Source organism: Hipposideros armiger, unplaced genomic scaffold (assembly GCF_001890085.2).
Source record: "Hipposideros armiger isolate ML-2016 unplaced genomic scaffold, ASM189008v1 scaffold_351, whole genome shotgun sequence".
In the NCBI taxonomy this organism is placed as follows: domain Eukaryota; kingdom Metazoa; phylum Chordata; class Mammalia; order Chiroptera; family Hipposideridae; genus Hipposideros; species Hipposideros armiger.
In genome coordinates this window covers 1,802,271-1,814,584 of record NW_017731701.1, presented here as the reverse complement: position 1 = coordinate 1,814,584, position 12,314 = coordinate 1,802,271, and the positions used below count along the sequence as shown (strand labels likewise).

The 12,314-nt window shown below is 44.4% G+C and overlaps 1 protein-coding gene across 2 annotated transcripts in view; it reads left to right on the top strand.

Annotated features, from left to right (window-relative positions):
- The first annotated feature begins 1,660 nt into the window (after window positions 1-1,660).
- Window positions 1,661-12,314, top strand: part of NIM1K (NIM1 serine/threonine protein kinase) — a 55,688-nt gene continuing 45,034 nt past the window's right edge. The window contains exon 1 of one of the 2 annotated variants that reach the window (XM_019661504.1): window positions 1,661-1,919. The gene's annotated coding sequence lies outside the window, so the exon portion shown is untranslated. Of the gene's footprint in view, window positions 1,920-1,948; window positions 2,703-12,314 lie in introns of those variants that run through there. The other variant, XM_019661505.1, reaches the window with a different exon arrangement.

The window sequence follows — 12,314 nt, the reverse complement described above, 5'->3', positions numbered from 1 at the left end:
AATGGCCAGTCCATGGAGCTGTCCAAGGTTTTCTTTTCTTCTTTTTTTTTTTAAGACTTTTACTGGGGAATTGGGGGAAGGAGTACAGATAAGTTGCTGTCCTTTTGTTCTTCAGTCTAGTTGTGGAAGACATTGCTTCATTGGCCCAAGCTGGCACCATCATTGTGCTCTTCCCGGCGAGGCAGATCAGCCGCCGGCTTCTGGACGGCCGCTCACGGCAGCTGCTGGCTGCTCACGCTGGCTGCTGGCTACACATGGTAGCCCATGGCAACCCACTGCAGCAGGGGCTGCAGCCTATGCCACCGCGGGTGACTCAAGGCAGCCAGATCCAGGTTGAGCTGTTGTTCAGCATCTTAGCTGTAGAGTGTCACTGGCCCTCATATGTGGGATCCGAACCGGGGCCCTCTGGCTTCCCAAGCCAGCTCTTAACCAATGCGCCGCTTGGCCGGCCCTGTCCAAGGTTTTCTTTCTTTCTCTTCCTGTTCCTAGCCCCTGTAGTCATCATACAAAGAGGCAGCAGAGGGTGGTAAAGAGGGAAACTGACTCTAGGATCAGACTGACTGGGTTAGAATTCCTGCCCCAGCACTGGACTGCTGTGTGACCTTGAGCAAGTCAAACAACCTTTCTGGTCCTCAGTTTCCTTATTTGTCAAAATGGGGATGGAAATAAGGGTGCCTAATTTATAAGATTATTTTGAAGATTTAATCAGTTACTCTTTGTAAAAGTACTTACAACAGTGCCTGGAAAAGAGGAGGGGGAAAAAAGAATCTTTGGGTTTCCTAATTTCTACTATAAAAGGATTTAAAATTTTTCTCCTCAGCACTTCTGCTTTTGTAAATATTGCCCTGGTGATCATGAATACAGGGTCCAGCAGCTTGAGGAGGTGGAAAGAGTGCCCACTGAGCTGTGACTTAGGGCACCTAGTCTTGGCTCTTCCATTAACCAGCTGTGTGGCCCTGGCTAACTGACTTCTCTGACTTCAGTTTCCTCCTCTGTAAAATGAAGGCTTTGAACTTCAACAAATAACCTCTATGCTTTATTTTAGTATTCTGTGAATGCATTCCCAGCTCTACACCCAATCCAATGACTTGGCTTCCTTATCTATAAACTGGAAAAATATTTGGCACTTAGAATTAGCCAAGGGTCACAGCCGAGGAGTAAGCAGATTAGGGTACCCACTGCCTAAGTGGCACCAAGGGAACCTGGCCTAATAGTATGTGAGGAACCCAGCAGAGGGTGGCATTAGCACCTCCCTCTGCAGAGCCTAGGTTCTGCTAGGCTCACCCGAAGGAGCTGTCACAGTGGTTTGCTGGAAACTCCTATCCTGTTGGGAGAATGACTGGGTCGCAGTCTCCCAAGGGACACGGAAATCTTTGATCAAGAGGCTGGAATGGCTCAGTTGGAAGCGTGAGCTGATGGGAACTGTGTCAACCCTTTTTCTGCTATGTTTCCGCTTCCAATTCATGCTCTAGGAGGGGTCCTTTCTGCGGCAGGGCCAAATCCCCCTCCTGGAGTGTCTGCGATGGGTGTCCCCACGCCGCTTGTCCCCCTCCCTACTGCCCCCCCTCCTGGTTGCTATAGAAACCGGCCTACTAGGTCTAGGCCTGCGTCTAGTTGCCCGACCGCCCCACCTCGTCCCCCCCTTCTGCGGGCCAGCCCCCCGCTCCGGATTGGTCCTTCGGGAAACGCTGCGGGGCGCCTCAGTCCCCGCGGTGGAGCCCCAGCCGGGGCCAGCGGGCGGGGTTTGCCTCCACAGCTGTGGGTCAGGTCCGCCGCCCCTGACCGCTCCAGGAGCCTCCCGCGCTCCGGTGGCCCGCGACACCCACGCACCGCCTGCTCCCGCGGCCGCTCCAGCTCCAGCCACCCGAGCGCCTGGCAGGGTGCCACACAGCCGGGCCCTAGCTGGGCTCGCCAGGAAGGTGAGTGAGGGCCGCGGGGCTCGGAGCCAGCACCCCTACCCCACCCGCGCTTTCCTCCGCCAGGCTGCAGACCTGGGTGGCTGAGGAGGGGCGTCTTTCCTCACTGTGACCCCAGGGGCAAAGGAGACACACTCCTGGCGGGGGGCTGGGTGAGTTGGAGTCAAGAAGAGGTTTGGCGCTCCTCGGGGACTTCCCTGTCCCAGGCCCTTCGGAGCGTCGGAGGAGAGGGCGTTAGAGCCGGAGGCGGAGGCGAGGGTGTGCTCGTGAGCGTGGCCGGTGCCTGTGTAGTGTGTGGCGCCCAGGTGTGTCCCCGCTTCTGGGTCTATACGGGCACCCGTGTCTGTGTGCGCGCCACCCGAGAGAGCCGAGGAGGGCAGCCTCGAGTCTCTGCCGGTTCACACCTGGTGCGCGGGACCAGAGGCCCCAAGGCTCCTGTCCAAATCTGCATAGTATGTACCGGGGGCTGAGGACCTGCGTAACCCGGGTTGGCAGTGGAGGGAACTGACAGCGAAGGACTGTGGCCCAGGGGATGAAACCTCCTTCCACGCCCCACACCACGACGCTCCCTAAATAAAGGTGCTTCTTTGGAAAAAACTGTACAAGTAAGGAAGAACCTCGTCTCATCTTCCCGGATGTCCGTTCAAGAATATTAGGAGCTACAAGACTTGGCGATAACGTCCAGGAAAGGGTCGCAACAGGGTCTTTAAAACGCCATTTCTGATCAGCTTTTGTGTGCCTGACACAACATCTGGGCAGATGAAGAGGTCAAGACAACAGATAAAGGTGCTCTTAGCCCTAATAGGGCCGCGAACATTCAGCCATCTGCACTTTTTTCTTCCTTTCCTCCTTTCCTTCCTCCCTAACCTCGCCCCAGCCCTGCCACATCCCGCTCCACCCCACCCTCCCACTTTCGTCCTCCTGAGTTTAGTAGACAAGAGGGCTCTCTGTTAGACCCACCCTCCCCCAACGCTTTTCCTCATCCTGGTTCAAAATGAGCGAATGAACCACATTCTAAGCTCTTATCCATGCAATTCAGACAAGTTTGGAAATTAAATCGCGTTTGCATTCGAGGTCGCAGGAATCCAAAAGGGAAACAAACAAAACCAGACCGAAAAATCTATTCCAAGTTAAGTAAATATTTCAAAGGGGAATCTAAAACGAGTGTTTGTTGATGGCAATATGGTGTTTTTTTGTTTATTTTTTGAAAAATATGTATCACTCAAGCTTGCATCATCAGCATTCAATGTGATTCACAGAAGTGCTTCAAAAGATGGGTTCTGTTAGTGTTGCAAAAGCACTAATTTTGGTTGCCATGGTAACTGAAGAAGTCTCCCTGCATTGTTGAGGCGCAGCCTGGCTGGAACTAGGAACTGTTCTTGAGATCTCCTCATGTCCCCTTATGTCACCATAGTAGTAATAATTGAGCTTATAAGATATTGTTTCTTTTCCTTAAAGTACTAAAAGTCTAAAGCATGTTGTTCTTTTTATTTAATTTTCTTTTTTTCAGTTTGCAATTTGTAAAACAGATCTTCCCTCTCAGACAGCTGAAAGTAAACACTGTGCTCCAGCCGACCAGTCCTGCTGGCCCTGCTCCCTTTCCTCTCAGCTCCCTGCGCCTACAGGAGGGAGGAGGCTGTTTGATGTGAAAGGGATTCTGGCCTGGCACCAGATCTCCCTTCCTATTTAGCATTTAAATTTGGAATCTTAATTAGCTTTCTAATTAGGAGCTGGAAGAATGTGGGTGGGGGTCCCAGAAAGAAGCTAATGGGGAAAAAGCTAAGTCCAGCTCTCCATGGACTAGTGTTCTGTGTGCTGTTGAATTTGCCTCATGGGTTTATTTTTGGCTTGACCACTGTTAAGTGGTAAGACTGGGAAAACCTTCAGAGAGGCCTCCTTCTGTGTTAGGAAAAATGTGGATTGGATATTTAGTTTGAGGTATGTGCTTTTTTCTAATAACTAACCTGCATTTAAAATAAAGGCAGGTTTATATGAAATCTAAATTTTCCAGTAATAACTACAGCTAGGCCATAGAGCTCTCAATGCTCTTGGTTTAACCTGAGGTTTTCAGTTAAAATGGAATAGTTTGGGGGAAGCAGTGGTACTTTAATTAGCAAATGTTGGTGCCTTTAAAGAAGTATAATTCTTTGCACAGCCACAATCCCTGAGCAATGAATCCCATAAATCAATTTTATACATTGATAACATGTGACTGGAAAATTTGAAAGCCCTTAGACTTACAGTTTAAAAAGAAGAGAAAATTTTTGTCTTAGTAGGTTAAAATTTTCAACCAAATATGTAGTTCCATTTTGAGAGACTTGACAATTAAAATATTGTGAAATCCAACTTCATTCTTTGAATCTCATTACAGTATTTCTCTAGGGACTAAAGAGCCTGAATTCATTGGCTGATTTTCTTTCAGTTGTTGAAAGATGAACTATAAAATTAGTCTCATTCTATTGTTGTCATTTCCTATTGTCATTCTAGAAAAAGTTCTCTAGAATTGAAGTTCTAAATTGCAAGAGAAGAACTATCCAAATTACTTATGAACACAATAGTTAACAATTTGAGTTAAGCAGATCGCAGTCCTTAAATTATTTTCTCTCAAGAACTTGAGATAGCTCAGCCATTATTTTACAGCATCCCAAGGAATATTAATCAATTTTATGGATGGGCAAGCTGCATTCAAACGTCATTTCAGCTAACTACTTGGAAAATTAAGAGACAAAAATACATATGTATCAGCCAAGACTTGGAGAGTATGGAGGTGAGAAGAGAGACAGGGTGGGGATGGTAGGGAGAATTTAAGATTAGAGAGAAAAATAAAGCTGTGGGGGGAAAAGTCTTAAAGTGAGGAGAAAACGCACGGATTAAGGGAAAGAATAAAAGAGAAATTGGCCAGTATAGAGAGTTGCACAGGAAAAAGAAAAAAAGAAAGAAACCCAGGTTGGAGAACAGGAAGCAAAAGACAACTCTACTCTTCATCTTCCATGAAGAACAGAGAACTCGATGCTTTTCCAGAAAGCCCTGGTATGCCATTTAGCAAAACCCTCTGACTTGGGAGGCCTGAGTGGCAGATCAAAATGCACTCTGCCTCACTGCCTCCCCTCTCAGTGGTGTGAGCTGAGGCAGCTTTCCTTCTCAGGTCTGCCAAACTAGCTGCTCACTAAGCCTTCTTCCACTCAATTCTTAAGCCGCCAAGAAAGCTTTCTACATCCCTATTTATTGAGACCATTTAACTGGGATAATTTGTAGACACACTTGATTATGTAAGTGCTTTTTTTCTTTTTGGCTTTAAATGGGAAGTTTTTATTTTTAAAAGTTGCTTAAATTGTTATCAAAATAATGCATTCATCTAATTTTATGAATTAGAGCATATTATAAGATTCTATCGAAAACGACAGTTCCTCTCCTTGGATACAATCACTCTCTGCTCTTAGTTGTTAGATTACTTATCTCCCTATTTTCAAATAACTTGCTTATGTGGCTGGTCCTTGATTTTTCAATTTTAGACAGACTCTGTGTACTTTCTCTTGTTATAGGAGAGGATACAGCTCTCTTATTCCACCCCCTCCAATTCCCTCCCTTTATTTTATTATTCCCCCCTCCCTTTATTTTTGCAACATTGCTGGTGGAAGGAAATCAGCCAGTGCAACATTAGCATAACCCTTTATTTGAACATGCCAGGCAGAGGAAAGCTCCTAGGAGCATCTGACTTGGGGCTAAATGTTTCTTAGGACTTAGCCAGAGGAGCCAAAATTCAGTTAATTTCAGAAACAGTTCGTCAAGGATGGCTCCTTGACCAGAACTATCTGGAGAGGGAGGAATTGCTCTTGCAGATTTGTAGCTATTGTTTGGGTAATTTGGATTTTTATACAGGGGAATAAGGAAAAGGAGTCAAGGGCTAAAATCTTGTGCTAGCTTGGTAAGCGGAGAGAGTGGCAGGGGACTTACACCCATCTCACTGGAAAATTCTGTCCTATAGCGCCTCTCACAAGTGATACCACAATTTTCATAAAATCAACACTGAGTTTGTATTATGACTGTGTAACTATTGTTCACTGCAGAGCCAGGTTGTGAACTATGGTTGTATTTCTTTTTATGGAGAAAATAATTCTTTTTTAATTTGTTTAATTTCTAGGAACATGTTGCTATTTCTTCCCAAATATTTTAGCGGCTCTGTAAAACACCTCTCCTTGGTATTTTCTCCACAACGAAATGCATCAGACAATCATCAGTTCCCTTCCCGGCCCTACCCCAGCCCTCCAAAATGGAGCCCTCAGTTCCCCCGTCTGAACCAGTTCCGTTCTAGCCCTGACACACACACTGGCATTCTGAGATTTCCCTTCACTTTCCTTCTGTGCTGATTCCCTGTCCTCCTTGTTCTCCTGTTTTCCTCTTTCTTGGTTTATGCCTTCATTTTATGGAGCATCTGCTTTGGTAGCTTCGTAAGAAAAGGTTATGAGAAGCAGTTTTGAGACCTTGCATGTCTAAAAATGTCTTTATTTTACTCTCACACGTAATCGATGGTTTGGCTGGGTATAGGATTCTAGGCTGGAAATTAATCCCTGCAAATTTCTGCAGTCACTGGTTTATTGTTTTTAGCTTCCAGTGTTGCTGAAATTTCAGTGCCATTCTGATTCTTTTTTTTTTTTAAGCAAGTAAGATTTTCTTTTTTTTAAAGATGTTTATTGGGAAATTAGGGGGAAGACAAGTTGCTGTCCTTTTTTGTTCTTCAGTCTAGTTGTGGAGGACGTTGCTTCACTGGCCCAAGTTGGCACCATCATTGCGCTCTTCCCAGGTGAGGCAGATCAGCCGCCGGCTTCTGGACGGCCGCTCACTGCGGCGGCTGGCCGCTCACGCTGGCTGCTGGCTACACACGGTAGCCCATGGCAACCCACTGCAGCAGGAGCTGCAGCCTACACCGTCACCGTTGTCTCGGCAGCCCAGCTCTAGGTTGAGCTGTTGTTCAGCATCTTAGCTGTAGAGGGCAGTGTCACTGGTCCTCATATGTGGGATCTGAACCAGGGTCTCTGGCGTCCCAAGTCAACTCTTAACCAATGTGCCACTCGGCCGGCCCAGTACCATTCTGATTCTTGATTCTTGGCATGAAATCTATTTTTTCTTTCTGGAACCTTGTAGGACTGTCTTATTGTTTTGTGAAATTTCACCAAGTATGGATTAACTTTCTCTGGATTATGTTCATCTACCTAGCAGGCCCTAGAAACTTGTGCCCTATACTTCTGGAGAATTAATGCAGTAGACATACTTGGGAAATTATTCCATTTTATTGGTTACCTTTCCTTGTCATCTACTGATTATTATTGATTGCATCAACTCAGGGTGTTTAGCTTTGAATAATTTGGTTGCTGCCCTTTGTTGGCCTACTTTGATCTCCTCAATCTCCTAGAGATCTGACCCAATTTGGCTCTCCACAATATCTGACAGGACATGTGTGGTCAGAAATAGACACTTAGCAACATTTTCAGGGTTTTGGAAATTCATGCCTCTTGAGAGCACTGCATGTAACATTGAGACAAATTTGTGTTAGTGGGCTTATGTTCTGTCATGTTGCATGTGCTAGAAAATTCACTGTCTCCCTGGGAAGCAGAGGTGTTGTTGAGAGAAGTGTGGGCGGAGTGGCGGGCTATGGATGGAGAGATTTAGAAGGTGATTTAGGTGAAGAGGAGTGTTTCTGTTGTGCCTAAACTCAGGCTTCCTTAAGAGTCACTTTTTCTGTATAGCATGTCACCTCAAGGTGAGAGCCGTTGTGTGTGGTTTGGTGACTACTGTCTGCCAAGGAAAGTAAAAAAGATTTACCAAAGCTCTCAAACAATTGAGTTTGGTTAATATCTATAGAACACACGATGCAACATTTTTAAAGGTCACTACATAGCAGTGATAAGTAAGTAAACTCTTGGCTTAAACCTGTTTGTCTCATTGCTAGACTATCCCGTGAGAGTTGCAAATTGGTGAGTAAAACCTTTTTGTTGAATGCTAGATTGCTGGGTGAACGTTGCCTGTCAGAACAGAGATAATTAGTTCCATTCTTAGCTAATAAAATACATCCTGATCATAGTTAATCATGAAGATTTTTTTAAAGCCTTTTAAACTTTTCTGGGCTTCAAATTTAGACAAATACCCCTTGGACATAATCAACAGCACCAATTCTTGAGTTCCTGTAGAGGGCACTGAGGTACAGATTTCCCCACTCTTTCCATTGCCTCAAATTCAATGGTATATTAAAAAACCCAGGGCCAGCCGAGTGGCGCGATGGTTAAGAACTGCCTTGGGACGCCAGAGGGCCCCGGTTCAGATCCCACATATGAGGGCCAGTGACACTGCCCTCTACGGCTAAGATGCTGAACAACAGCTCAACCTGGAGATGGGCTGCCGTGAGTCGCTGGTGACAGCGTGGGCTGCAGCCCCTGTGGCAGTGGGTTGCCATGTGTAGCCAGCAGCCAGCATGAGCGGCTGTCCAGAAGCCGGCGACTGGTCTGTCTCGCCTGGGAAGAGAGCAATGATGGTGCCAATTTGGGCCAGTGAAGCAATGTCCTCCACAACTCGACTGAAGAATAAAACGACAGCAACTTGTCTGTTCTCCTACCCCCAATTCCCCAGCACTGTTCCCATCCCCTAATTCCCCAATAAAAAAATCTTTAAAAAAAAAACCCCCACAAATATTTATAAGGTGCCTACCATATCCTGGGACTAGATGCTGGGGAATACTGAAATAAGTAAGGAGCAGAGGTCAGTCTAGAGAGGCCAAACATAACTAGAATATGAACTGACAGAATATCAAGATATGAGCAGAGTTTAATGGGAGGACTGAGAATGGAGCAACTAACTCTGTCTGGGTGAATGTGTGTGTTACATGCTGTTGAGTCGACTCAACTTTTGGTGACTTGATGTTCATAGTGTCCTGTCCTCAGCAGTGCTCAGCTCCTGTGGATGCATGGCTATGGCTTCTTTTATGGAGTCAATCCATCTCATATTTGGTCTTTCTTTTTTCCTGCTGCCTTGTATTTTCCCCAGCATTATTGTCTTTTCCAAAGAACTCTTGCCTTCTCATGTGCCCAAAGTAGGACAGTTTTCAGTTTTGTCATTTTGCCTCCAACAATGTTTCAGGTTTAATTTGCTCTAGGACCCACTTGCTTGTTTGTCTTTCTGAAGGTCCAGGGTATCTGTCGAGCTGTCTTCCAACAACATAGTTCGAGCGAATCCTTTTTTTTCCTATAAAGCCTTCTTCACTGTCCAGTTTTCACATCTGTACATAGTAATTGGGAATACGAGGGTGTGGATGATCTTAGCCTTGGTCTCTAATGACACATCTTTACTCTTGGTGATCTTTTCTAATTCTTTCATTGCTACCCTTCTGAGTCTCAGCCTTCTCTGGGCGAACAGAGAGAAGACAACATTAAGAAGGTGATATTTCAGTAGTCTTGAAGGCTGAATAAGACAAGGAGCAAGTGTGTTCCAGTTGGGGCCAGGTGGGTATGTAAAGCGACCCAGACATGAAAGGATATTTTATGATAAGGGTGGTAAACTTTAGGAATAAATTGCATAATGATTCAAATCTTAGAACTTTCCTTCAGAGCTAGATATTTAACTGTGAGTCTTTGAGGTGAATGGGTCTAGGGATGCCTTGGAATCCTAGGTAAACACTAACTCTCTAGTGTCCTAGAGGTGGGATTTAATTCACTGCTAATTAGTGTTGGTTTTGGCTCCCTGAGGGATGTGTAAACATAAAGAAGGCAAGGAGAAGGGCAAAGGCAAGTGTATGGGTGTGTATATTTGCAGAACTGTTTTGGGGGAATTGAAAAGTTCAAAGAAAGTCTTGAAAATAGAGCAGAGATTATTTCTCATGCTTTAAAATAAAGCAAATTCTGCTGGAGGCTACTAACATATCACACCCTAAAAATAAAATCAGAGAGAAATAGAGTCTTTTGACTCTTTAAATGTGATCATTTTAACTTTGGGAGCCTTCCAAAGGGAAGCCATAATTGGATTGTTTTATTGTCTGTGGGTTGGAGCAAATGCTGGTCTATAAACATTCTGATGCTTACAATTCAAGCAGCCTTCTTAGGAATGTCTAGCCACATTTGAGGTGTGTTTCACTGGAAACCTTAGAATGTTGTACAAAAGCAATGGAACATCTCATCAAACCCACGAAGTTTCAGAAAATTTCCAGCCAGAGGTGCCCTGGTTAGGGGCACTTGGAATAAACCTGCCCTTGTTTCAGGATAAAACATTTGCAAGAGTTTTTTGTTGTTGTTGTTTTGTGTTGTTCAATTTTTGCTTTTTTCTAATTCATCATCATGGAATAGATGTTTGCAGTGGGTTGTTGTTTTTTTTCACCCAGAGATGGATGTTTATGACAGAAATATCTATTTCCGTATCTTCTAGGATCCATACTACCTTAAAATATCTGTACAATTCAAGTCAATTTATTCAGCATTTATGGACCCCCTCCTGGGTACTGCATGCTCAGAATCCTGAAATTAATAAAATTGAGGACCTGCTCCCATAGAAACCCACATTCCAGTAGGGAGGACAAATATGTACACAAGTAAACCAAACACCAGACAGGATTTGAAGATGTTAAAAGAAAACACGAAGTTCATGGGGGAATACCAGAGGAAGAGCTGAATTCTGGTTGGAGTATAAGGAAGAGAAGAAAAGAGTGGGGATGGGGTAGGGCAGGGGAGGGAAGGGAAGGGAATTTAAGTTAAATTTGAATAACAGGTAGAATTTCAACCATTCAATGATTGAAATAAGAAAAATAATGGACTTAATCTCTTGTAAAACAAGAAATTAAAATGGTTTTTGTGCTCACCAACAAAATAAACCTGTTTTAATTCATTTAATCATTCATCTATTCCATGAGCATGTATTGAGTACCTGTGAGGTGCCAGGCACTGTTTAGAGATAGAGATGAATAGAACATCCTTCCTGCCCTCATTACCCTCGTTGTCCAGACAGGTCGTCAGAGATGTGCATACACAGCACGATACCACAGAGACAGACATCAACAGAGGGGTGCACCAAATACTCTGAGAGTGCCACAGACTTAAGGCAGTCAAGGAAGGCTTCGCAGAGGTCTAGGGTTTTGAAGATTCACTGGGGTCTGGGTTGAGGAAAACAGTCCATAGTCCATGTAGAGGGAATGTCAGGTACAAAGACACAGAAGCACGAAGTAGCATGGGATGTTTATGGGACCTCAAGTATTTGTTTTGCTATATCTCAAATATAGAGTTGTCGGAAAGGAAAAGTTTTCCTTCACCTCTTAGAGTCGCTGGCTGGGTCTGAAAATTAAACTGACAAAGACAGATTAATAGGAGAAAAGCATAGAAATTTATTTAATATAAGTTTTATGGGACAGGGGAGCCTTCCTAAGGAAATGAAGACCCAAAGCAACAGAGTATTTTATGGTAGGTTTGATGAAGGGTGGACAGGTGCAGAGGAATATGATAGGTCAGAGAGTACAAGATTAGTGTAATAAACTAGAGGAAACTTAGCAAGGCCTGCTTGTTAGGATTCTTCTCTGTGTCTCTTTGTCTTTGGAGATAAGGACGCTTCTTTCCTCCAAGTGTAGGGACGCACTTCTCACCTGAGGGTTTTATAACATGATTCAGGGAAGAAGAAAGTCAGAGTTATCATCCTGCTTAAAATATTCAATATACTAACGTGCTATAGTTTGGGGTAGCAAGTCTTGAACCCCATTAGGGTATATGGAGGGGAGCAAGTGAAAGCAGGGGCAGATGAGAAATGAGGCTAGAAATATAATCAACACCCAGATCTTGAAAAGCGTTCTAGACCCTGCAATGGGGATTAAATTTTATCCTATAGTCATTTTAATGAAGGATTTTAAGCAGGGCAGTAATATCTACATTTTAGAAAGATCCTGCAGGTGTTTTTCTGGAGAATAAAGCTGAGCTGGGCAAGACAGGAAGTAGGAAACCTGTTGGAAGGCTGTTTCAGCCAACTAGGTGCAGGGTGGGATTAAGACCTTTAGAAGCCATCTCTCCTCATCAGTCCCCACAGGCAATTCATAATTTAGGCAAAGTTCATCATAAAATAAGTCCAGTCAAACCCAAGTTCTGCCTTTTCTTATGATTGTTTAAATGCATTTTAAAAAAATCAAATACCAAAATATTTAAGACTTATATTGCCTCCTCTCTTTGATTCCCTCAGTCTGCTCATGCCCTAAAGCAGCAGTTCTCAACCTGTGGGTGGTGACCCCTTTGGGGGTCAAACGACCCTTTCACAGGGGTCGCCAAAGGCCATCGGAAAACAAAAAAATATTTACATTACGATTCATAACAGTAGCAAAATTACAGTTATAGAGTAGCAACAAAAATAATTTTATGGTTGGGGGTCACCACAACATGAGGAACT